This window comes from Anabrus simplex, chromosome 6 (genome assembly GCF_040414725.1).
Source record: "Anabrus simplex isolate iqAnaSimp1 chromosome 6, ASM4041472v1, whole genome shotgun sequence".
In the NCBI taxonomy this organism is placed as follows: domain Eukaryota; kingdom Metazoa; phylum Arthropoda; class Insecta; order Orthoptera; family Tettigoniidae; genus Anabrus; species Anabrus simplex.
Genome location: NC_090270.1, coordinates 134716814 through 134740369, shown reverse-complemented (window position 1 = coordinate 134740369; position 23556 = coordinate 134716814).

Here is a 23556-nt window from a genome sequence, read left to right as displayed (position 1 = left end):
CTGCACAGACACCAGCATGCGGCAAAAAAGCTCGAGTCCAGGAAGAGTTTGTATTGAACACGGATCCTCGAGGAATCTCAGGAAGAAACCACATCGTTAAGTGGAAAAATGAGCTGAATAATCCAGACATCCCGGTGAAAGAAGAACTGGCTCCTGCCCTATACAGTGTGGAGGTCATTAAACCGCATGAGAGTCGGAGTGCAAGACCAAAGGAGTGCTCCAGATGTGCGAGTGCTGTACTGTCCAGGATCCCAACCACCTGCTGATCTGAGCCCAGCTCGATCATCCGTGCACAATGGAAGACATCACTTAGGCAACTGACAAGACCATCTCAGCTGCTGATTTTTTTGGATATTTTTAGTTCAACCGCACACGGAAAGTGAGACTTCCGCATGCTACTAAAAACGCTTTTGCGTGTCACCAGCGGCACACCTGTCACGGGTTGGTTATGTCTGTCCTAAGCCAATAAAAATCATAATCAACAATAACATTTCACTGACGAACTTTTTTCAGCAACCAAGTTTTATTTTGGTTCTGACCGTGGATTTGAGGCCTGATGTCCCTTCTGATGCCACGTAATTTTGGAGATGAAAATATCAACCCAGGATTGACCCGGGTTTGAACCTGAGTCTTCTGGGTAGGAAGCCAACAGTTAAGCCACACGCCCCCAATAACATTACACTGACAAATTATTATTGTTAATTGAAGGTGTGCTCTGTATTTTCTACCATTCATCTCCAATAAATAGTTTTAGTGCTGTATTTGTAGCAGAACTAATAAGGCAACTGCTAATATAACACAAGTAACTAAACACTGAATTATGTGATACTTCAAATAATCCTTTACACGTGAAATCAGATGACTTTATTTTCTTAAGTAATAAATTCCAATCGACACGTAACGTATTCCAACTGCACTGCACAAGATAACGGGTACGCCATCAAGAATTAAAAAATCCCCGGAACTTCAAGGTGAGGCTCTCTATAGAAGATAACAGGTATATTTATGGCAGGTACAACGATGACCTGGAATTGTGAAGGCATACGGACATAACTTAATACCTCCTATGGGTTTACGACATAGGGCACGCAGTCTGATTGCGAAATTGAAAGTACATACGAACCAGTAGATAAGAGAATACCGGAAAAGAATCTGTACAAAAATTACCTTGCAGGGTTACAAGAACGAATCGTGTCCATGAAATTCATTGTTAATTCTGTCCTAAATGGAGGACAATAATTGCTTTCACGCAAATCAACAATAAAATTAGCGGTAAATTATTAAGTGATATTCTTCTTCTTCTTCTTCTTCTTCTTCGATAGCTTTTCCCACACCTGTGGGGTCGTGGATGCGAACTGCGTTGCACATGTGGATTTGGCCCTGTTTTACGGTCAGATGCTCTTCCTGACGCCAACCCGATATAGGGGAATGTAATCACTATTGCGTGTTTCTGTGGTGGTTGGTAGTGTAGTGTGTAAATATGGAGAGGAGAGTGTTGGGACGGACACAAACACCCAGTCCCCGAGCCAGCAGAATTAATCAGAAGCGATTAAAATCCCCGACCCGTCCGGGAATTGAACCCGGGACCCTGTGAACCGAAGCCAGTACGCTGACCAGTCAGCCAACGAGTCGGACTAATAAGTGCAATTATCACTAGAGAAATATCGATACATAACTACAGCGACTATTTCGCTGTACATAGACACGACTCTCTTCCGCGGTATTCCACTTCATCGTGCCGTCTTTTGTTTTCTTTCTGAGGTTCAGGGCTTGCACCGACGAATGGGAGTGCTATGTCTGTGAATTCTCAATATCTTTGTCCATCATGACTAGCGCGGGCAGTTCAAACGGGAAAATGGAGATGAAATATATATCTTAAATAACACCAAAATGACTTTTGTTGAAAGAAAAATAGAATGATCCCTGGACCAACAATTATATTAATTAATAAGTTATGGACAAAGTCAGCAACTCGCCCCACCAATTGACATCAAGCAAAGCAAAGAAGATCAAAGAAGTTCAAAGAAGTTCAGTGAGCAAAGAATTCACACACAGAAGTGTGGCATGAAAAAAAAAAAAAAAAGACATACTGAAGCGGTATGACGTAGTAGAATTCAGAGTCGTAATGAATGGTAGCGAAATATGTATGTATAAATTTCTCTAGTAATAATGGTATTTATTAATTGACCGCTAATTTTACTCTTAATTTGCATAAAAGCATTTTCCATTTAGGACAAAAGTTAAAATGAAATTTCATGGATACGATTCGTTCACGTACCCAGCCTGCAGTTTTTCTTCCATCCATATTTACAGCATATAGAACACCGACGAATTAAAGAGAAGTTTAGGACAGAAATTATAGTTCGAGGAGAGGAAACAAAGACTCAGTGTGTTACCGATGATACTGTTATTTTATCTGAGTACGCAGAAGGTCTGGAAATTACTGAATAAGGAGTAAAAGATGTCTGTTAGGTGATCAGCCAAGAGGCTGGGTAGAGCCTCAATTAGCATGATCAGAGGTTATGCGATTACAAGAAAAACGCAACAGCCGATGGCGGTGCCAAAATGACGTACTAGGCAATATTAAGGCACTTTTGGAAGTGGGGCGTATTTCGAGAATGATTATCAAAATAATTAAAATAATTAATTAATTAAATAAATTAAAATAAGATTTATACACTTGAACACCTCTCACTTCAAACCAATATAATAATACTATTTTTTCTCAGTTAATTCACTTAATTGCAATTGTAAAACTTTGACTAATTCCGCAGAATTCCGTGAATTAATTGGCATTAACGCTGCAAATAACACTGGGCCTATTTTAAGTACTTTCACAGGCGCGTCGGTCACCTGTAGGGCGTTTATTATTATTATTATTATTATTATTATTATTATTATTATTATTATTATTATTATTAAATCTAAGGTACACAAATACCGTGTTAATTAGACTTGTGCTCTGCAGTTCATGATTTTATACTATATCTACGTTAAAGAAGTCTGTCTTCCAAACGCAGTAAATAGGATAAGTAGGCCTATTAAGGTTCCTTGTGTTACCACCTAAAAGAATTCTCTGGACAATTGTCCGGCTCTGTGGCTGAAAGGTTCGGGTTTGATTCCCGGTAGGGTCGGGGATTATAACTTGGTTAATTCCATATGCTCGGAGCTGGATGTTCGTGCCTTCGTTAATACTTGAATTCATCTTACGTAGGGCTTCATTTTTACAGAAAATTATTATTATTATTATATTATTGAACCTCCGTGGCTCTGGCGGCAGCGCGCCAGCCCCTCGCCGCTAGGTTCCGTGGTACAAAACCCGGTCACTCTATGTGAGATTTATGCTGGACAAAGCGGAAGCCGGACAGGGTTTTCTCCGGGTACTCCGGTCTTCCCTGTCATATTTAATTCCAGCAACACTCTCCAATATCATTTCATTTCATCTGTCATTCATTAATCATTGCCTCAGAGGAGTGCGACAGGCTTCGGCAGCCGGTACAATTCCTATTCTCGCCGCTAGATGAGGGCTTCAGTCATTCCATTCCTGACCCGGTTGAATGAATGGAAACACGCTGTGAATTTTCATTTTCATTATTATCATTATTATTATTATTATTTCTAATATACACAAAGAACCTGTTAATTAGACTTATACGCTGCAGTTCATGTTTTTATACCACTTCCAAAGCAAAACTTCTCGTTGGTACAGCTCTGATGGGCCTTGGACTAACTACCAAACAACTGCTGCTTACTTTTAAGGCCTGCAGATTATGAGGTGACGCGTGGTCAGCGCGTCGAGTCCTCTCAGCCGTTATTCTTGGTTTTCTAGACCGGGGACATTATCTTCCTGCCAAATAGCTTCTCAATGGTTCTCACGTAGGTTGAGTGGTCCTCGAACTAGCCCTGAAGTCCAGGTGAATATTCCCCACCTGACCAGTATTGAAACACAGAACCTCCCAGTAAGAAGCCGGCTCACTTCCCGTAGATACTATTCCACTCTCGGGTAATGACCGTCAAGTTTGAAACTGAGTTATTTTTTGTAGTAAGTTTAATTTAAAGCGACACTAAAAATTGGGTTTTCGGCGACGCAAGGATGTTATAGAACTAGGACTGGGAAGGTAGTGGCCGTGGCCATTAAAGTGAATTCCCAGCATGGTGTGAAAATGGAAAGTCACGTAAACCTATCTTCAGGGCTGTCGACGGTGGGATTCGAACCAAATATCTTAAGAATGCAAGTTTACAGCTATACGATTTGAACCCAGTAGCCAAATCTCTCGGTAACAATGAAATATTGAATCTGGATTGAGTGTATACGACCACAGTTAACATTACATTTAGGGCGGCTGTTGAATGTATTTATAATTCGAACCTCGGATCTTGCCACTGTGAGCTGATGGTATACTGAAAACGTTCCTACGGATGTGTATAAAAAGCCAGAAAATTCCAATTGTAATTGTACCGGTTGGTACACCCATACGCCGCACATTTGAATTTTCCGCCTTAAAGTACTCCTCTAGTGGAGAAACTCTGAACCTTATAAACTGAATTAATTCAATCATTTATCTGAAGATGTCACTGTGTTAATTTCGAATTGTTTTGTTTACTAATTATCAAGAAGTGTGGACATTCTCTCACAGATGTCTCTACCAAAAACTATGATCATGCACCCTGGTGCGAAGTGACGGAACTTTTCTTGAAGATATTTTGTATTCATAAGTTGTTGTCTTTACTAAATTTCGTTCTTTCGTTGGTGGGTTGGCAAAATTAATCCTTTCTTTCCGCCTGGTTTGAATTTACCCAATCAGGAATTTCTGTAATTAATTTCCCTCCAATCACAGGTCTCTTCTTCATTTTTGAATTGTAACTTTTAGCCGACCAATAAACGTCTGTGGGTGTGTCTTAATTATTCATGAAAGGTGTCGAATCTTCCACGAGGGCATAAAAACTGCTGATTTTCTTGTCTCCCGGCCACTTCAACAACATCTAGCTTAGTGTATGGAAGTATAGCAGGGGGCGGGTAGCGCCTCTTTCTTCGGGCAGCAGCTCTTCAACAAGGTAATGGCCGTTTAACATATTTCTTTTTCCTTGCTAGCTCAGCAGTTTAACCCGCGGGGCAGGTCCGAAACCTTTAATATGTAACCTTTAACTTAAACATGTAAATCTTTTTCCATCTTTGTAAAACTTCATATATCTTTAAATGTAAATCGGGGATAGAGTGCGCTTTACCCTCTCGAGCTCCCCTTCATTTCGACTTGAGGTGACTATGTTTTCGTAACTGATTTTCTAATCTTTCATAATGTGTTAAAAGTTTTCTTATACAAGTCACCTATATAGTGTGGGAATAGCCCCTGTGTATCGGCTTGGCGCCACTTAGGTTTTAACAAGCTTTCATGTAGGAGTGCAAGTACTCGCCACCATTCAATCTTGTATTTTGGGCTATTAATTTAACCCGTTGTGTTTTCCTTCCTCAGAAGGCCCAGTAGATTGGGTACGAGATAACCCTGTTTAATTCTTGTAAGTTGTGGCAAGTGGTCGCAATGTATGGTATGGCCCTGAATAGGCTTGAAAGATTGAGAGCGGATCAGCTCTTTCTGGTATTTTGAAAGGTACCTCGGGGAGGCGTGACATTTTGATTACTGGGAGCAAGTGCTCCATTGTATTGAGGGAATTTCTGCCCTTTTCTAAAATATGTGGTTGTGAGCTGACAACTCAGATTGTTAAACTTTGGGGCTCGTAGCCCAGGATTTGTAAAGACCCCTTAACTTGTACTTTCGTTTGTAAAATTACATTGTACCTGGTATTTTTTTGTTATTTCACCTGGTGAAAATTGTTAAACCTTGTTGTCTATTGAAAATATAACCTTTATTTAAATTTTAAATTCATCTTTCGGACTTGTAGTTAGACCCATTCCAGCCCGCACCTTCTTTCACCTCTGCTGATCCACCAAAACACGGTAACAGTAATATAATAAATCATTCCAGTAGATTAATGAAGGTTGTTATGATTGGAATCTAGAGGAATGATATTGAAGATCCTTGTTCCTGCGTTATACAAGAGACGCGGCTGACATCACAATATCTCGACTTCCTGTACCCATTCTACACCGGATACATAAAATGAAAGGTTATAAAACAGGTAGAGGAGAAATTCTAATTTATGACCTAACCCGCTATGCTGTAAGTACAAAAACCTAGTATTACAGTATGAACTACGAAGAAATGTAGCGGCCAAGTTGTATCTGAAGCTGAGGTATCAAGAACCTGACGTCTCCAAATTCTCATTTTAACAATGATCCTTTGCTTCTGAATATTTGTAAGTTTTTCTATAACAGTTCGCTTTGCGTCAAACCAATACAGTTACGTCTTAATGCGACGATAAGATAGGGAACGGCAAGGAGCAGGAAGGAAGCAGCCATGGCCCAGCGTTTGCCAGATGTAAAAATGGGAAACCACGCAAAAACATCTTCAGGTCTGCCGACAGTGGGGTTTGAACCCACTATTTCCCAAAATACAAGCTTGAAGCTGCGTGCAGAATAAATGCAAAAATGATATGTTATTTATAGGGGACGCCTATGTCACAATTTGCACAAAGAAGCGGATGCTTTGGGCAAGTAGAACTTTATATAGTCCTAGGAAGCATTTGAAGTACCGAGCAAAAACTCGGGGTACAAAATTTATAATAAAATACGATTCTAATAAGATCGGTGGCTTCTGAAATTTGCCCTGCCATAAGACCTATCTATGTCTGACGTAAAGCAAGTTGTAAAGAAAATTTTCGTTTCTTGCATTTCGATGAAATACACCTAGATGTGTGCTATGTAACTCGTCGTAGAAAGCAGAATTCTCATATGTGGCTTATTCTCTATTAATCTTATGGGTTTTATTGGCATATGCACCAGAATATCCCAGACAGTGGTGGTGGTAGTGATGATGATGATGATGATGATTATGATGGTGGTGGCTAATATGTTAAAAACGGGAGATCTTTGATGAAGAACAATTCCCTTCCTCTTCTTATTCTTGTGCCGTGCCCCAAAGAAGGTTTTCAACAATCATGGAGTATAATTTCCTATTTTGCACTTCGCAAAATCCGTGTTGCAGTATCGTGGATGTCAAACCATTGTCGGAAGCTCTTGTCCACCCATGTTCACATTTCCATTTTATCTTTTCTTTTATGATTAGCTGTATCAGGCTGTATTTGTCAGTCTGGGAGATATGTCCAAAGTAGGCTGCTTTTGTCTGTTTTGCGAGATTTAAGACTTCGTATGTCTGTCTGTTAGTTCATCAGCTCAGAAGCTGGTTTGATCCTCACATAGCATAACCACAAGCTATGCAGTTATAGGTAAACCACAAAAAAAAAAACCAATGGCAGAACCAAAATGAGGCGTTCTAGGCAAGATGAGGAGTGAGGTAGTTTCCCATTGCTTTCTTCACTGGATCAGACAGTGCTATTGTAGCACGACTAACTTTATGAGAAACACCTTTCATAACAGACATGAAAATTAAATAATAGTTTTACAACATTGTATAAAATACATTATGCACAAAATTTAGTTTCACATTGACGAAAATATTAATTTCAACGACGATGATAGTAACGGGATACAGAGGTAAAGTAACGGTGTACTGCAGAGCTGAAATTATCAATAATATACAGTGGCATTCTCTTACTGAATATTTATTTAATCAAACACGAACATTTGGAAAAAATCAAGCTAAATTCAATCTCTAGTCCCTATAATATAAAATTATTAAATGTTTCACACATTCTTATTAGTGGTGAATTTTTGATGATATAATGTGTTACTACGCATACAATAGTATATTTGCCATCCCGCAAATTAGATGTTTTGATATTCAAGTTTAATTGTTCCAATAAAGTGCTGCTGTTTATTATGCCAATTACAGTTTTATACAGAAAAAAATTGTTGGCATAGTTCTCTAAGGTATTTTAAAGACAAATAATTAAATTACATAAACCAATTCCTTTACGATCTTCTATCTTTATACGATGAGCGATTGCACTGCTTAAAAATGTATTCTGCAGTTTCTCTAATTTATTGATTGATGTAAGAGTTGTAGAATGGCATCCATACTACAGAAGCATACTCCAACCTACTCCGTATTAAGGAAATAAATAGTGCTGATATGGAGTAAATGTCTTTCATATCTTTGATATTTCTTATAATAAATCTTAATAGTTCATATGTCTCATTACAAATGTTCTCAAAATACAAATTAAATGAAATGGTTCAAGTTAATGTAACATCCAGATCATTTATAGTGCTTACCCTTTCCACCTCTTGATTATTTATTTTGTTTTTCAAATATAAATCATTGCGAATGCTTGAGAACCTAATTGCAAAACACATTTTAATATTGAACAGAAATCCCATTCTTGTATCAGCCAGCGTCCTAGGTACTTGAAAAGCGTAACTCCTTCAATGAAATTTCAATGGTGATTCTCGTATGATGAAATAGTTTCCCCGGAACAGTAGATTTCTTATTTCTATGTTCCGTCTTCCACTACCATCGAACTATTTCCGTCATTCGTCTAGGCCTAGACCTACTGCTTTATGGATATTCCTTGTTAATGGAGTATATGACCTTAACATTAACGTAATAGTTACCAAAACGTCTGATTTTTAAATAGTTTATGTAAACCTACACATGATACTGTCGTCTACTGAAAGCCGATATCCGTCAATGGTAATTGTTCAATACCCAAGATAATAGTGCACTTTACTACATACAAGGGTCAGTCCTATCATCGAACACTATCTGCTTTTACTGAAAGCTGGGTTAGTTATAGCATATCAACAAAGCATTTGATAGTGCTAGGCGTGTTTTACTAAAGAGAAAATAGGTGCGCACATTTTTAAAACCAACGGGCTGTAGACAACTGAGTGATATGATTGTTAAACCCATTTGATAAATGTAATGAGATGACAGTATCGTGGTCATATCACGTAATTCTGATTCCTCTTTTCTTTATCGGATAGACTATATTGTAATAACTAAAGCCCGGATTTCCACACACTATCAAATCTCGAAATATGCATGCATTCATGCACTATTACATAGCAACACATGCACAATAACGTGGAAAATATGCACTATCAAAATTCAATTCCACATGGTTATATTTTCAGTTCTTCTTGAAACATTGTACAACAACTAATTTTTCCAACTTATCTTGACTTAATTAAGCTCATCCGTTTATCTGTCAGTACATTCTTAAACACAGAAAATATGATCTTTCTACCTGGCAAGTGACAGGTCCATACTTAAATGAAGACATTTGGCACAATGTGATGTCAAATTGTACATCCTTTGCATTTTCACCACACAAAATGTCTTTATATGCTTGACGGAATCAAAATCAGGATTTGACGGATCGCTTTGTTCAGCTTATCTCTAGCTAGCGCAGCTACTTCTCCGTGCGATGATTGCAGACACGTTTGAATGTCTTCAATAACAGATAAATATTCGACAAGGGGTAGACCTGTAGCTTCCAAATTTGTTATCGCAGCAGGCAATTTCCCAAAATTTTATTTTATATACATTAAGTCTTGCTGCTCATTCTCTTTGCTGAATTCCACTTGCGCATCTACTGGAACACTGTCCACGACCTAAAACCGGAAAAAATTAATTCTACTAAGTTATACTAAGCCTAATCAGTGGCATTAAGTTCATTGGTGGTAAATTGGATTATAAGATCTGTACGGTATGTACTAACTTTGGTTGTCAGGTAGGATGTCATGGAATACATTATATGTCTCTCCGCATCTCAGTAATAGACTTGTAACGTGGAAAATGGGTCCCAAATTTTGCAAATCAACACCAATAAAAGACACTATCATGTAACTTAACATTATATATGCGCCAAAGTCAGAAAAGCCATATTATGCGATATAATGGTCCAAATATTCGCTATTAAATTAATAATCTTCAAAATATGTATTATGCATGCATTTTCTCCTAAAAAGGCCAAAACATTTAAACATGCACGGAAAAATAACGGTTATTTAGAATCGTTGAGTCATAAAACGAATATTTGCAAAGTTTGAGAACTAACCAGCTTATTTAAAAACATGCATTTACATGAAAATCCGGGCTCTAGTAATAAACAACTTATTATCCGTAAAAGAGTCCGCTTTGTGCCAAAATATACAGATTTAACACAAAAGATTCAAAGCTCTCACCTTTATAGCAACCATAAGCCTTGTGGTATATTATTATTATTATTATTATTATTATTATTATTATTATTATTATTATTATTATTATTATTATTATTATTATTATTATTATTATTTCCGAATCGTTGGCTGAATAATCAGCGTACTGTCCTTCGGTTCAGAAGGTCCCGGGTTCGATTTCCAGCCGGGTCGGGGATTAACCTTAATTGGTTAATTCCAATGGCTCGGGGGCTGGGTATCTGTGCTGTCCCCAACATCTCTGCAACTCTCACACACCACACATAACACTATTCTGCATCTCAATAACACGCAGTTACCAACAACTGGCACATGCCGCCCACACTTAACGGAGGGTCTGCCTTACAAGGGCTGCACCCGGCTAGAAATAGCCACACGATATTATAATAACAATAATAATAATTATTATTATTATTAGGTCCGGGTTCATGGCTAAAATGTTAGCGTGCTGGTCTTTGGTCGAAAGGATCTCGGGTTCGATTCCTGGTCGGGTCGGTGATTTTAACCTTCATTGGTTAATTCCGATGGCTCGGGGGCTGGGTGTGTGTGCCGTCTTCAGCATTAGAATTCATCATAGGTATGGCTCCCATCCTCATAGACACAGGTCGCATATACGGCGTCAACTCGAAAGACACGCCATTAAATTATTGTTATCATCATCACCTATAATGCATTAGAAAATAAACAACCATGGAATTTTCGCATTTTCGCACAAGGCAAATGCTGGAGCTGTGCCTTAATTAAGGCCAAGGTCGCTTTCTTCCCAGTCCTATCCTATACTTCTGTCTTCCGAAAGAGATTTTACTGGCGCTCTGCAAAGCCATCGAACTTGTTATCAAGAACATAAAGCTTCAAAACTTTCAGATGTACAGAAAGGAAAACATTACCTAAAATAATTGCTGCATGTGTCTGTGAGTGTGTGAGAGAATGAGTGTTTGACAGTCTGTCAGTATGAAATGCAATGTACTGTGCGAAGAGACTTGATGTAAGAAAGCGAAAATCCTGAGGTTCCTATATGGAAATCTAAGAGGTCACCGTTCAGAAGTATGGTTTGTGTCTTTTCTGACATGATCAGCCTGATTAGTATCTCAAAACAGTTGAGAACATGAGTAAGCTGCTGAAGAGAGTTCAGCGCCGCGCGGAAAAACTACGTCATTTCACCTCCAACCCAACAAGGCTCTCTTCCATTGAGACATTAGCAAAACATACTGACCTAATCTTTCTCCGGAAATCCCTTACTACACAATGATCCCGTTCACCGTATATGACTTGCATACCGTTCATCTAAGAGACGAGGAGGAGTTACCATTTTTTCACTTTTAGTCCGTACCTCTCCCCAGTGAGTTGGCAACGTGGTTCGTGTCACGTAATTGTGAGTTTGCATTCGAGAGATGATGGGTTCGAATCCCTCTATCGGCAGTCCTTAAATGGTTTTCTGTCAATTCCTATTTTTGCACAAGGCAAATGCTGGAGTTGTGCCTTAATTAAGGCCACGGTCGCTTCCTTCCCAGTCCTATACTATACTTCTGCATTCCGAAAGGGATTTTACTGGCGCTCCGCAATGCCATGGAATTTGTTGTCAGGGAATGCCAAGAACATATAGCTTCTAAACTTTCAAATGTACAGAAAGAAAAAAATTAATTAAAATAATTGACGTATGTGTCTGTGAGTGTCTGACAGACTGGCTGAATGACAGGAAGAATATGAGCACGCCAATGAGAGGGAATTGGTGATTGGAAATGATTAGTCAATTGGTTCATTGAGAGAATGAATCAGCAAGGAAAATGTAAGAAAGGGGAAATTTTGTTTTATTCTATTTATTTATTTATTTTATTAAACCATGTAAATAATGTATAATTTTAAGCAAGACATAGAAAACATTTTATATGGACGTAAGGCCTGTGTTTTTTCACTCCCAACCTGGGGTCCATGGGAACGAAAAAAGTGGTCCTTGAAGAACGCTGATTTAACTTATCATATTCTATGTTTCTCGAACGTTTTCGTAAATTGCATCTCGTATTGTACCAGGTACATTTTCTAGTACATTTAGCTGGTCACAGATAAACAGCAAAGACGTAAATCTATATTAAAAGAACAAGTCGGTTTGGAGCGATCTATATATAAAGTACAAAAATGAAAATAGACATGAATTAATGCGGCACTTCCAGGCATCTCAGAAACTTACAACTTGGTACCAGAGAAGCTGATGACTTCAGGATAAGAACGCAGTCGGATATATACATACAAAGCGATAACCTAGAGGTTTCGTGGGCGTAAAAACTTCCAAGAAATTCTTAATATTTACCTACCTCCCCCAAAACAAGATGGCGGCACAATCTGCCAGATGAGCTAGAAAACTTAAATTTGGCAAAATGTTAGCTTGTAACCTGTAACCGATGGAAAAATACCAAGATGTTTAAATTTTTCACTTTTTACCACATAAAAGTATCGAAATATGAAGGCAATTTTAATGACGGTGCAGACCTTCGTGTCGAGGTATTTGGTAGCTAAACGGTAAGTCGTATCACAAAACGGATAGCATAATCTTGGTTTAATTTGGAGTGATCTACAAATGCAATGGCGCATGGCTCTTAGTGCCGGGAGTGTCCGATGACATGTTTGGCTCGCCAGGTACAGGTCTTATGATTTGACTCCCGTAGGCGACCTGCGCGTCGTGATGAGGATGAAACCATGCCCCGTGCCAGCGAAATCAACCAATGATGGTTAAGATTCCCGACTCTGCCGGGAATCGAACCCGGGACCCCTGTGACCAAAGGCCAGATCACTGTCCGGTTCCATGGCTAAATGGTGATCTATAACTTTGGCCCTATGAATTTTTGTCGTTCCTCTCTCCCTTATACGTTAGATTTGGTTGTATTTCTCGATTGTACGTACATTTTGTGGCTTTTACTCGAATATTTCATAGTTTTACACACTTATAGGAAGGATAGTGTCATCAAATTTAGCAGGCTCGTGGACACAATCAATGGACATATGCGAGCTAAATTTCATTATTCTGTCTTCTACATAAGTATGTGAAAAATAATGTAAAGTGTTAAACATGTACCCATATTTCACCCTATTCAAAGTTTCTAACTCAATCTAACCCATAAATATGGGAGATAGGAGAACATATCATAGGCCCAACCACGTAGAGAACGATACAAGGGGCTTCTGATGATGCAGTCCGTTTGTCGATATGATATACCGTTTAGGATCAGTGAATATCGAAATGAAGGTCTGTACTTATAAACGTGCCCTTGCTTATCTGACATCTAATTAACAAATAAAGTTGCAAGGGGTCCGCTTTATGTAATTTCGTAAAAAAATCATTGCATAGGCTTTATAGGAAATCCAGAACAGTTTTCTTCGATTTTCTCTTTTACTATTGATTTTCTGTAAAATCCATGGACTATATGCGAAACGTCCCTTCCCTTTAAAAAACTTATATTATGTACAAAATTTCGCTTACTCTTCAAATGACGGAGAAAATTACTATTTTCTGGGTCTTTCATGCTCTGCACTGAATGACATTCGACCGACACGGAACCTACCGGTTGCCATGGCAACGGCTCTGGCTGCTTGCCAGCACGGAAGTAACGTAATGCCATTTTCGTCATCATTCCTGAAAACTCGTGGTTGTTCCTTGGGTAGAAGGGGAGAGAAACGTCAAGCTGCCATTCTGCCGGATATCTGCGAAATACCGTTGGAGGTTACATCCGCCTTCGAATAGCACTAAGGGGGGCTATTAATATTTGAACAGTAATGCGGAGTGGAGCCATTATTTCACACCGTAAGGTGTTTTCTGGCATTTGCTATACCTAAGTTTTAGTGTATTTCACTTCTACTTCTTTTTTGTGCTTTATTTCCTTGTTTCTGTCTTGCCTCTTCAGGCTTAAGTAATAACACCATAAGCCAAATCTTTTTATCTGTTTACCTAAGAAACCCTCCACCTAAATTTTTCCTCTGTTGCCGCTTTCTTATATCCGTAACTCGTATCATCACAATTTAGTGAGTGGCATTTTCCAATACATCCACTTGGTATTTATATATTTGTCCTACCCGGCTGTCCTCAGTTATTATCCTATTTTCAGTTAATGTCGACTTTCTTAAGTGTATTAATTTCTTCATTCATTTCTCCGTATGTATGCCAGTGGTAATCCCGTAACCTGGATACTCTTTCCCTTGCGGAAAAAATCCAAGCTGTTCAAATGTATGACTTATTGGCTTCGAAAAATATCGAAATATAGAGGCAATTTTAATAACGGTGCATACCTTCGTTTCGAGGTAATTGGTGACTAAACGGTAAGTCGTATCACAAAACAAATAGCACAATCGCCGTTCAATTTGGATAGACCTATAACTTTGGTCCTATGATTTTTGTCGTATCTCGGTCCCTTATACGTTAGACAGAGCTGCATTTCTCAATATTAAGTTAATTTTTCACTTTTTACACGTATATGCTATCGTTTGACACACTTATAGGAAAGATAGAATAATCAAATTCGGCATGCATATTGACACGAAAAATGGCTATTTGTTAGTCAAATTTTATGATTCCAGCTTCCACATAAGTATGGGAAAAATAATGTAAATTGTTAAAAATATACCCAAATTTCATCCCTTTTAAATATCCTAACTCAGTCTACCCCATAAATATAGCAGATACGAGAAAATGTCCTAAGACCAACCATGTAGAACACTGTATGGGGTCCGCTGTCTGTAATATAGTTTTTTACAGATTTTCAGATATTTATCCGTTTTAGATCAACTCAATATCGTATCAGTGGTTTTTAACTTTCGTGTTTGTTTGTTTGTTTGTTTGTTTGTTTGTTTGTTTGTTTGTTTGTTTGTTTGTTTGTTTGTTTGTTTGTTTGTCTCTTTCACCATCACGGTTCCCATGGCAATTTCTCTGGCTGCTTGCCAGCAGGGAAGGAACGCAATGCCATTTTCGTCATCTTTCCTGTATTCTTGTGGTTGTTCCTTGAGTCGAAGGTGAGAGAGAAGTCAAGCTGCCATTCTACAGGAAATCAGCGGAATACCGTTGGAGGTTACGATCTTCTTCGAATTGCACTAAAGGGGGCTGTTAACATTTGAACAGTTCCACGGATTGTAGCCCATTATTTCATACCGTAGGTTGCTTCTCGTATTTGCTATAATTTTTCATGTATTTGACTTCTGCTTCCGTTATCTGCTTTAATTTCTTGCCTCTGCCCCTCCTCTGTATGCTTAAGTCAGAACACCATAAGTGATCTCCTTATCTGTTTACCTAAGGTTCCCTGCGCCTAAATATCTCTTCTTTTACCACCTTCTTAAATCCATAACTAATATCATCACGATTTAGTGAGGGACATTACTTGTTTCAGTACATCCACTTTGTATTCACATGTTTGAGGTACCCTTCTACCTCAGTTATAATCATATTTTCGATTAATGATAACTTTCTGAACTGTATTAATTCTTTCTTTAATTTTCCCGTATATATGCGAGTGCTAATCCCGAAACTTGGACACACCTTCCTTTGATGAAAAATTGCAAGATGTTCAAATGTATTCATTATCGCCCCCGAAATATATCGAAATATGGACGCAATTTTAATGACGGTGCTGACCTTCGTTTCGGGGTAACTGCTGGCTAAACGGTAGGTCAAACCACAAAACAGATTACACAATCGCCGCTCAATTCGGAGAGATCTTCTACTTTGGTCGTATGACCCTTCGTCGTATCTCGTTCCCTCGTACGTTAGATAGAGCTGCATTGCTCACATATAATTACAGTAAATCTCTAACTCGATTGTGACTTGCATTAGGAAAGTATGTCTGTTTTTATTATGAAAATTCCCCATCTCTATTGTGAATGGCAGTTGACAAGTACGCCTGTAGTTATAGTAGAAACTGCCGAACTCGATTATTAATGGCAATAGGAAATGTGGCCTGCAATTATCATCAAAACTACCCAACACGCACCTTACATTGGATACAACGCATGGGCTCCTCCCCGATTCGTACCTCGAATTGCGGTAATAAGAGACATGCAATTTAATATCATCTTACTCACTGCGTGTACAGTAATTTACGTACAAATCCGTATACAAGGTAGAATACCGTGACGACTTATGGGTACATTTGCTAGTCTACAATAAAAGTAATTTGGGATATCATTCTTCACGTTCCTTGTGTTGTAGTAAGTTGTTTTGTTGTGTATTGTGCTTAAATTATCGCGTCTTTCGATGTTCGTGAATTTCCAAGTATGATTTAATATGGATCTACAGTTAAAATTAGGATTCCTCAAGATGCTCGTTTTGGTGGTTTTTCAAGATGCTCAAATCTCCAAGCGTTGTGTGCATTTACCGGTAGATTTACCGACACGAAGGAGAACTCCTGTTGAGCAAAATTTCCAGCACCTCGTAACCCTCATGGCAATGTCCTTTCTTTTGCCGATACCGGTAGTGAAGACCCTACAAGCTCAACATTCAGTGGAGTTTGGAAAATACGATGAAAGGTATTTAAAGTTCGAATTCATGGTCCTCGAGAAAAACTGCAAATAATAACCAGTGTAGCACATATTTACAACTTGAAGTGTCTACCAATGAGATAAATTTACAGTAACTGTTTCAAGACAGGCCCAACCATCACACTGACTGTTTCAAGACAGGCCCAACCATCACACTGACTGTTTCAAGACAGGCCCAACCATCACACTGACTGTTTCAAGACAGGCCCAACCATCACACTGACTGTTTCAAGACAGGCCCAACCATCACACTGACTGTTTCAAGACAGGCCCAACCATCACACTGACTGTTTCAAGACAGGCCCAACCATCACACTGACTGTTTCAAGACAGGCCCAACCATCACACTGACTGTTTCAAGACAGGCCCAACCATCACACTGACTGTTTCAAGTAACTTAAGGGGAGTAGGAAACAAAACAAAAAAATAAAAACCGACTTTTTCCTAATGTTGCCTCATTCAATTATTGGACTCTGCTGATTAAAATGGTGTATAATTTATTTTAGTACGACACATGGAAGCATTTTAAAGAAATATTTAAAAAATCAATGCACAAGTGTCAAATTGGGCAACTTATACTCCGTACGGCTCTACTTCTAAATTGACGTTTTGGCAGATTTTGGCTCTGTCTGGTGGTTATGCGCTGAAGCATAGACATCCAACCAATCCCAAGCTGCCATTCATATCGATTTATATCGGCAGAGCACAATCTCGAAACCCAGTTGCCAACTCTAATATTTACATTCGCCACGTGGTTAACCTATCTCGCTCAGCGTGTGTGGTATTCGGTACGGTTCGCGATCTTTTGCATTTTCCTTCAATATTTAGTGTGTTTTTCATATTGTTGGAGGGTTCCAGTGACTCTGAGATCAGTAGAGTGTTCCCTTTGTAGGCCATAACCTCCTTTCTGTGCCAGCCATTAGCCGTTAGTGATGTATTATTTCCTCATTATCTTTTATTGTTAATAATATATTCTCTTTTAGTGCCAGATATTGTTAGAAAGTGTAGTTCTTGTGAATTTGTTTTCAATCCATATTCATTCGTTTTTCTGAGTACTGTATTACAATTTACAAGGGCTGTTTACCGCGGTCATATTGCATCAGCTGTTCTCGCAGGCGTAGCGCGCTGGCAACAGAGGGAAGACGAAGCTCATTTGTTTTGCGAAACTTCAATTTAGAAGTAAGGCCGTGCGGAGTATAGACATGTTTCTTTTTTAAAATATAAATATATGGAACCCTTTAATCTAGAAGGCTGTGGTTTTCACTGTTCTATTCCTGAATGTTATGCGCAGAGGTTTCTGGCACTGTCATAACAAACAGTTCAATGATTTCTATTAAATAGAGTTGAATTTTAGGCACTGTTGTGGCTAAATGTGAGAGGGAACATTTTGTTTTACTTAGAAATCATATTCTGAAAAATGACTTTTTTCATATGTTTGACCCATTATGTCAGAAACAACACTGGACAGGCAGTTTATTGTTTGCAGAGAGTCACCTTGTGCCATGATACAGCTACTAAACCAGATAAAAGCACTTCACATATATAGTTTCTGATTTACATACATTTTTAATAACATTTTTTGTTAAAAAATTGGAACTTATTCATAACTTTACAGTCGTTTGCTCCAACCCTTCCATCCTGGTTCGGTACTTATGGAAAGGGTGTAAATATATGTAAAAATATCAAAGCTCTAAACTTAATACTTCCTGAGATACTTCCTTTTCTGTCAAATTAACATTATCAGGATAGGGCTCTCCGACTCCTCTTAATAAAATACACATTTTCCTTTATTTTTCTTTAATGAGCAAGTTTTTATACAATGTTTACAGGGGTAAATTATAAAAATGAATATAATATTGGAGTTGCGTTGATTCAGACAAAATTTAATAGCCCAAATTATGTGTACATTTTATGGTGTTCCGCCAAAACGAAATAAGTATTTCGGGGTGTCCATGACACTTAAAAGCTTTGCAACAGCTGTATTAGACCTTCTACGTATTTTGTGTTGTCAGAACTGTGGTAAGTAGATAATACTCTCATATGGAATTCATGACAATAATTTCCATTTCACAAACCCATCATGCATTTGTTAAATTTTAAACTACGGACGCCTTGGTAAGAAGCCAGTAATAATAATAATGGCGTATGGCCTCCGGAGAGGCCTGGTGCAGGTCTTTTTTTCTAGTAGACGGCCTATTAGGCGACCTGCATGTCTGTGAAGATGAGGGCCCTACCTAGGATGATTTCTAATGTTGAATACGCCACACACACCCAGCCCCCGAGCCATTGGAAGTAACCAATTAAGGTTAAAATCCCCGACCCGGCCGGGAATCGAACCCAGGACCCTCTGAACCGAAGGCCAGTACGCTGACCATTCAGCCAACGAGTCGGACAAGAAGTCAGTAACAATGTATGTCAGGTATTGTGCTCTATACAATCACATATATTACAATAAAGAGGAAGAAGAATATTCTACAGATATGAGTGTTGAAGTAGTGCAGTTAGTAGGAAATTTCCCCGATCACCACTCCGATGCAATGCGCTATGAATAATAAATAGGATTTAGGCTGAACATGATTTCTGGTGACTATTACACATGTATGATTTCTAGAACGAATTACCAATCGGTAAAATGACACTCATTCTCCATTCGTATCATGAATATTGTATTGCCTCATCTCTTCTTATTCAAATTTCAAGTCCGTTCCTGCAGCTGGATGTTTCTTGAAAACTCTCCTAACTGAACAATTCGTTCCATGCTACCTCACACGATTCTCGGCATCTCAGAGCTGAGAGGGGAATACCAGGCCGACAGTTCTGTGTCAGCTGTGGTAAGTGAGGGCACTGCCAACACTTCTAACAAGGATTTCGTGTAATATGGTCATTCGTGTACAAGTTCTCTTAACTTCATGTGGGTGGGGACGGTGGAATACACCCACGGTATCCCCTGCCTGTCCGAAAAGGTGATTACAAGGGGATCGAATGGCTGTCATCTTGGGAGCGTGGGTTGCCGGTCACGGGTCCTCTAGCTGAGTCGGGCATTGCTTCCGATTGCATGTGTCAGGGTTCTCACTATCCTATCCGATCTTGCTTGGTCGAGTTCTTTTATTCGACCCCGACGGCATTAATGCCCTTCGTGGCCCTTCTCTTTCTATGGCCGATACCTTCATTCTTTTCCTCCTGTTAGTATTAATAGAGGATGGTTGCCTAGTTGAACTTCTTATTAAAACAGCAATCAGCACCACTGAGCGAGTTGGCCGTGTGGTTAGGGCAGCGCAATTGTGAGCTTGCATTCGGGAGATACTGGGTTCGAACCCCACTGTCGACAGGCCTGAAAATGGTTTTTCGTAGTTTCCCATTTTCACCCCAGGCAAATGCTGGGGGGCTGTGCCTTAATTAAGGCTACGGCTGCTTTCTTTCCACTCCTGGTCCCTTACTATCCCATCGTCGCCATAAGACCTATCTGCGTCGGTGCGACGTAAAGCAGGTAGGAGAAAGAAAAAGAAAGTAATCACCAACACCACCACCACAAAGGTCTGTCAAGTTATTTAGCCTGTAAGATATATTTTAATGTTATTTTTGTTACATCGCCGGCCCCGCGGTGTAGAGGTAGCGTGCCTGCTTCTTACACGGAGGCCACAGGTTCGATTCCCGTTCTGGTCAGGGATTTTTACCTTATCTAATGGCTAGTTCGACGTCCACTCAGCCTACGTGATTACAATTGAAGAGTTATCTCACGGTGAGATAGCGGCCCCGGTCTGCAAGCCAAGAATAACGGCCAAGAGAACTCGTCGTGCTGACCACATGACACCTCGTAATCTGCAGGCCGTCGGGCTGAACAGCGGTCGCTTGGTAGGCAATGGCCCTTCGGGGATGTTGGGCCATGGGATTTTTTTTTTTTGTTACTTCTTTCAGACACATCAAACATCATACTCATGAGTACCTTATACAGTAGGGCCTACTTGCGAGCTGAAATCTTCCTTATTTCTAAACTCATAATTACGAAACAAGTCTCTTGGAATTTAGCGCTGAATGTCGTCAAAACAGTTGAAGACTACCTTCCGATAGGGTTTGTTGCCTTGGAAACGAAGACTATTTTGGTGCTAAGTCAGCACATGCTCTCGGTTTTTTGTTGTCCATTATTCCAATGTGGTCATCTTATAAAAAGTTTGGAAACTCAGACATTTGGGAGAAAGCATGAAATTCCTCTATAATCCCCTGAGGTAATAAGCTCGCGGTTGTGATCAACGGTTTCTGTAAGTCGGCCCTCGGATGAAGGGTGGGTGGACTTAGGATAACTTATTAAGTTGAAAGTAACACTTATGAAAGAAGCTCATAATAACTGGTGGGAACAATGTCAGGAAAGTACTTGGAATGAGGAGATTAGGGCTAAGTTAGAAATGAATGTGATGGATAGATGAAGCTGTGCGTATTAACCGACTTTAGCTTAGTAAATAAACTAAAAAGTAACGACGCGAATAGCTGATAACAAAATATATTAAGTATTAGTTTAAATAACTACCCAGTGAAGAAATTATGAAGAAAAATATAAAGCGTAGGAAGCGTTGCTTGGGTAAAATCATCTTCTTTTACCTATTATTACACGGTCCGAACCACGCAATCAACTCGCTAGGAAGCTGTAAGTATATATGCAGATAGCCCTTAGCCCGGAAGGGCGCAGGGAACCTTGGTGATGCAATATTTTCTCTGGAATCCTAAAAATGGGAAGTTTTTCGAAGCCATTTGAATTTGCAACAGGAGTCTTTCCAATGTTCATATGGTTTCCGAACTTTATATTCATAGACTCCGTTTTTAGACGACCTAGACTACCTGGACAGTTGGGAATGACAAATCTATAGAAAGGTGGAATGGGAGTTTGTAAAACAAATGAACAAAACTTTCTGAAAGACTAGAAGGCACCGAAGAAAAACAGCGGTATGCAGTAGAGACCAACAAGTCAGTTGCAATATTCAGACTTCGCTGACGTCTTATGCCTACCAGCTTACAGCTTCACACAAATAACAATTAAGTTGAATGACCTGAAAGCCAGTGCAGCAGAATCTGGGCTCAAGATCAATGCGAAGAAGATCAAAGAGATGCGATGCAGGAAGCCAGATTCATCATAGACAATCAGGAAGTTCAATAAGTTGAACCGTTCTGCTACTTAAGGAGCATCCTTACCCGTGGTGGAGCGAACTAGAGAAGATGTTATGAATACAAGCAATAAGGCCAAAATCGTGTTTGCAATGTTACGAATATGTGGAAATCAAAGTCGCGCATATTTAACACCAGTGTCAAGTCTTTCTACTGCATGGTTGTATAACATTGAGACTAACCAAACCACACGCCAGGAACCTCCAGACTTTTGTGAGCAGATGTCTGAGGAACAACCTGACGATACGGTGGCCCCTGGTTATTTCTACGGACCAGGACGGTCCGGCTCCTTGGCTGAATAGTCAGATTCGAGGCCGTCGGTTGAGATGGTCCCAGATTCGATTCCTGGCCGGGTTGGGGATTGTAATCGCGGGCGATTACTTCCTCTGACTCGGGGATTGGGTGTTTGTCCTACCACACTCATATTCATATAGATATAAAATACATCACACTTCCAACGACCACAGAAGTATTCCATAGTAAACACGAATTTCAACGTAGAGTTGGCGTTAGGAAGGAGGTAAAACAGTACCAAATCCACATGTGCTACACCATCGGGGTGTTGGAAAGGCGGAATAATAAGAATAAGAAGATCTGTGGAGCAGGACGAAGCAAACTCTTATCGACATTAAAGAAAAGAAAGTCGATCGGGCACACGCCAAGGCGCTACACAAATAATATCGGCAAACAAGCGCTAGAATGGAATCCCCAAGATACCAGTCCTGGAGGTATAATGAAGACCACATGGATGAGAAGCACTATCAAAGAAAGAACAGAAAACCTGGCTGGAGATAAAGACCACAGCACGTAACAGAATTTGATGGTGAAAGCTGGTCGATGTCCTATGCTCCAGATAGGAGTTACAGGATTTGATGATAATGATGAAAACACGTAGGAAGATATAAATGTGTATGCAGGTAGCCCCCAAACAATAAAGGCGCGGAAATAATTGATCTAAAATTCCCATGGGATCTAAACAAAAATGTTCCCCCAAAGAAAGAGCAAACGAAGTTCCTTCCCATGTCGCAGAACGTTCGTTCTTCGTACGAGGAGCCTGGCACAAGTAACAGGAAGTAACGCCTGGCTTAGTTGGGGACTTTTACCTCGATGAACATTGTATACAAGTTCTATAACGCACCTGATATCATCAGCTCTCTCACGAGCTTCATTGTAACGTATTTTAAGGTGAATGCATCGAGAATGCATTATTGTGTCCCTGTTGCTTGAATTTGGTTACAGACCGGGCAAAACTAACTAACTGACTGACTGACTGACTGACTGACTGACTGACTGACTGACTGACTGACTGACTGACTGACTGACTGACTGACTGACTGACTGACTGACTGACTGACTGACTGACTGACTGACTGACTGACTGACTGACTGACTGACTGACTGACTGACTGACTGACTGACTGACTGACTGACTGACTGACTGACTGACTGACTGACTGACTGACTGACTGACTGACTGACTGACTGACTGACTGACTGACTGACTGACTGACTGACTGACTGACTGACTGACTGACTGACTGACTGACTGACTGACTGACTGACTGACTGACTGACTGACTGACTGACTGACTGACTGACTGACTGACTGACTGACTGACTGACTGACTGACTGACTGACTGACTGACTGACTGACTGACTGACTGACTGA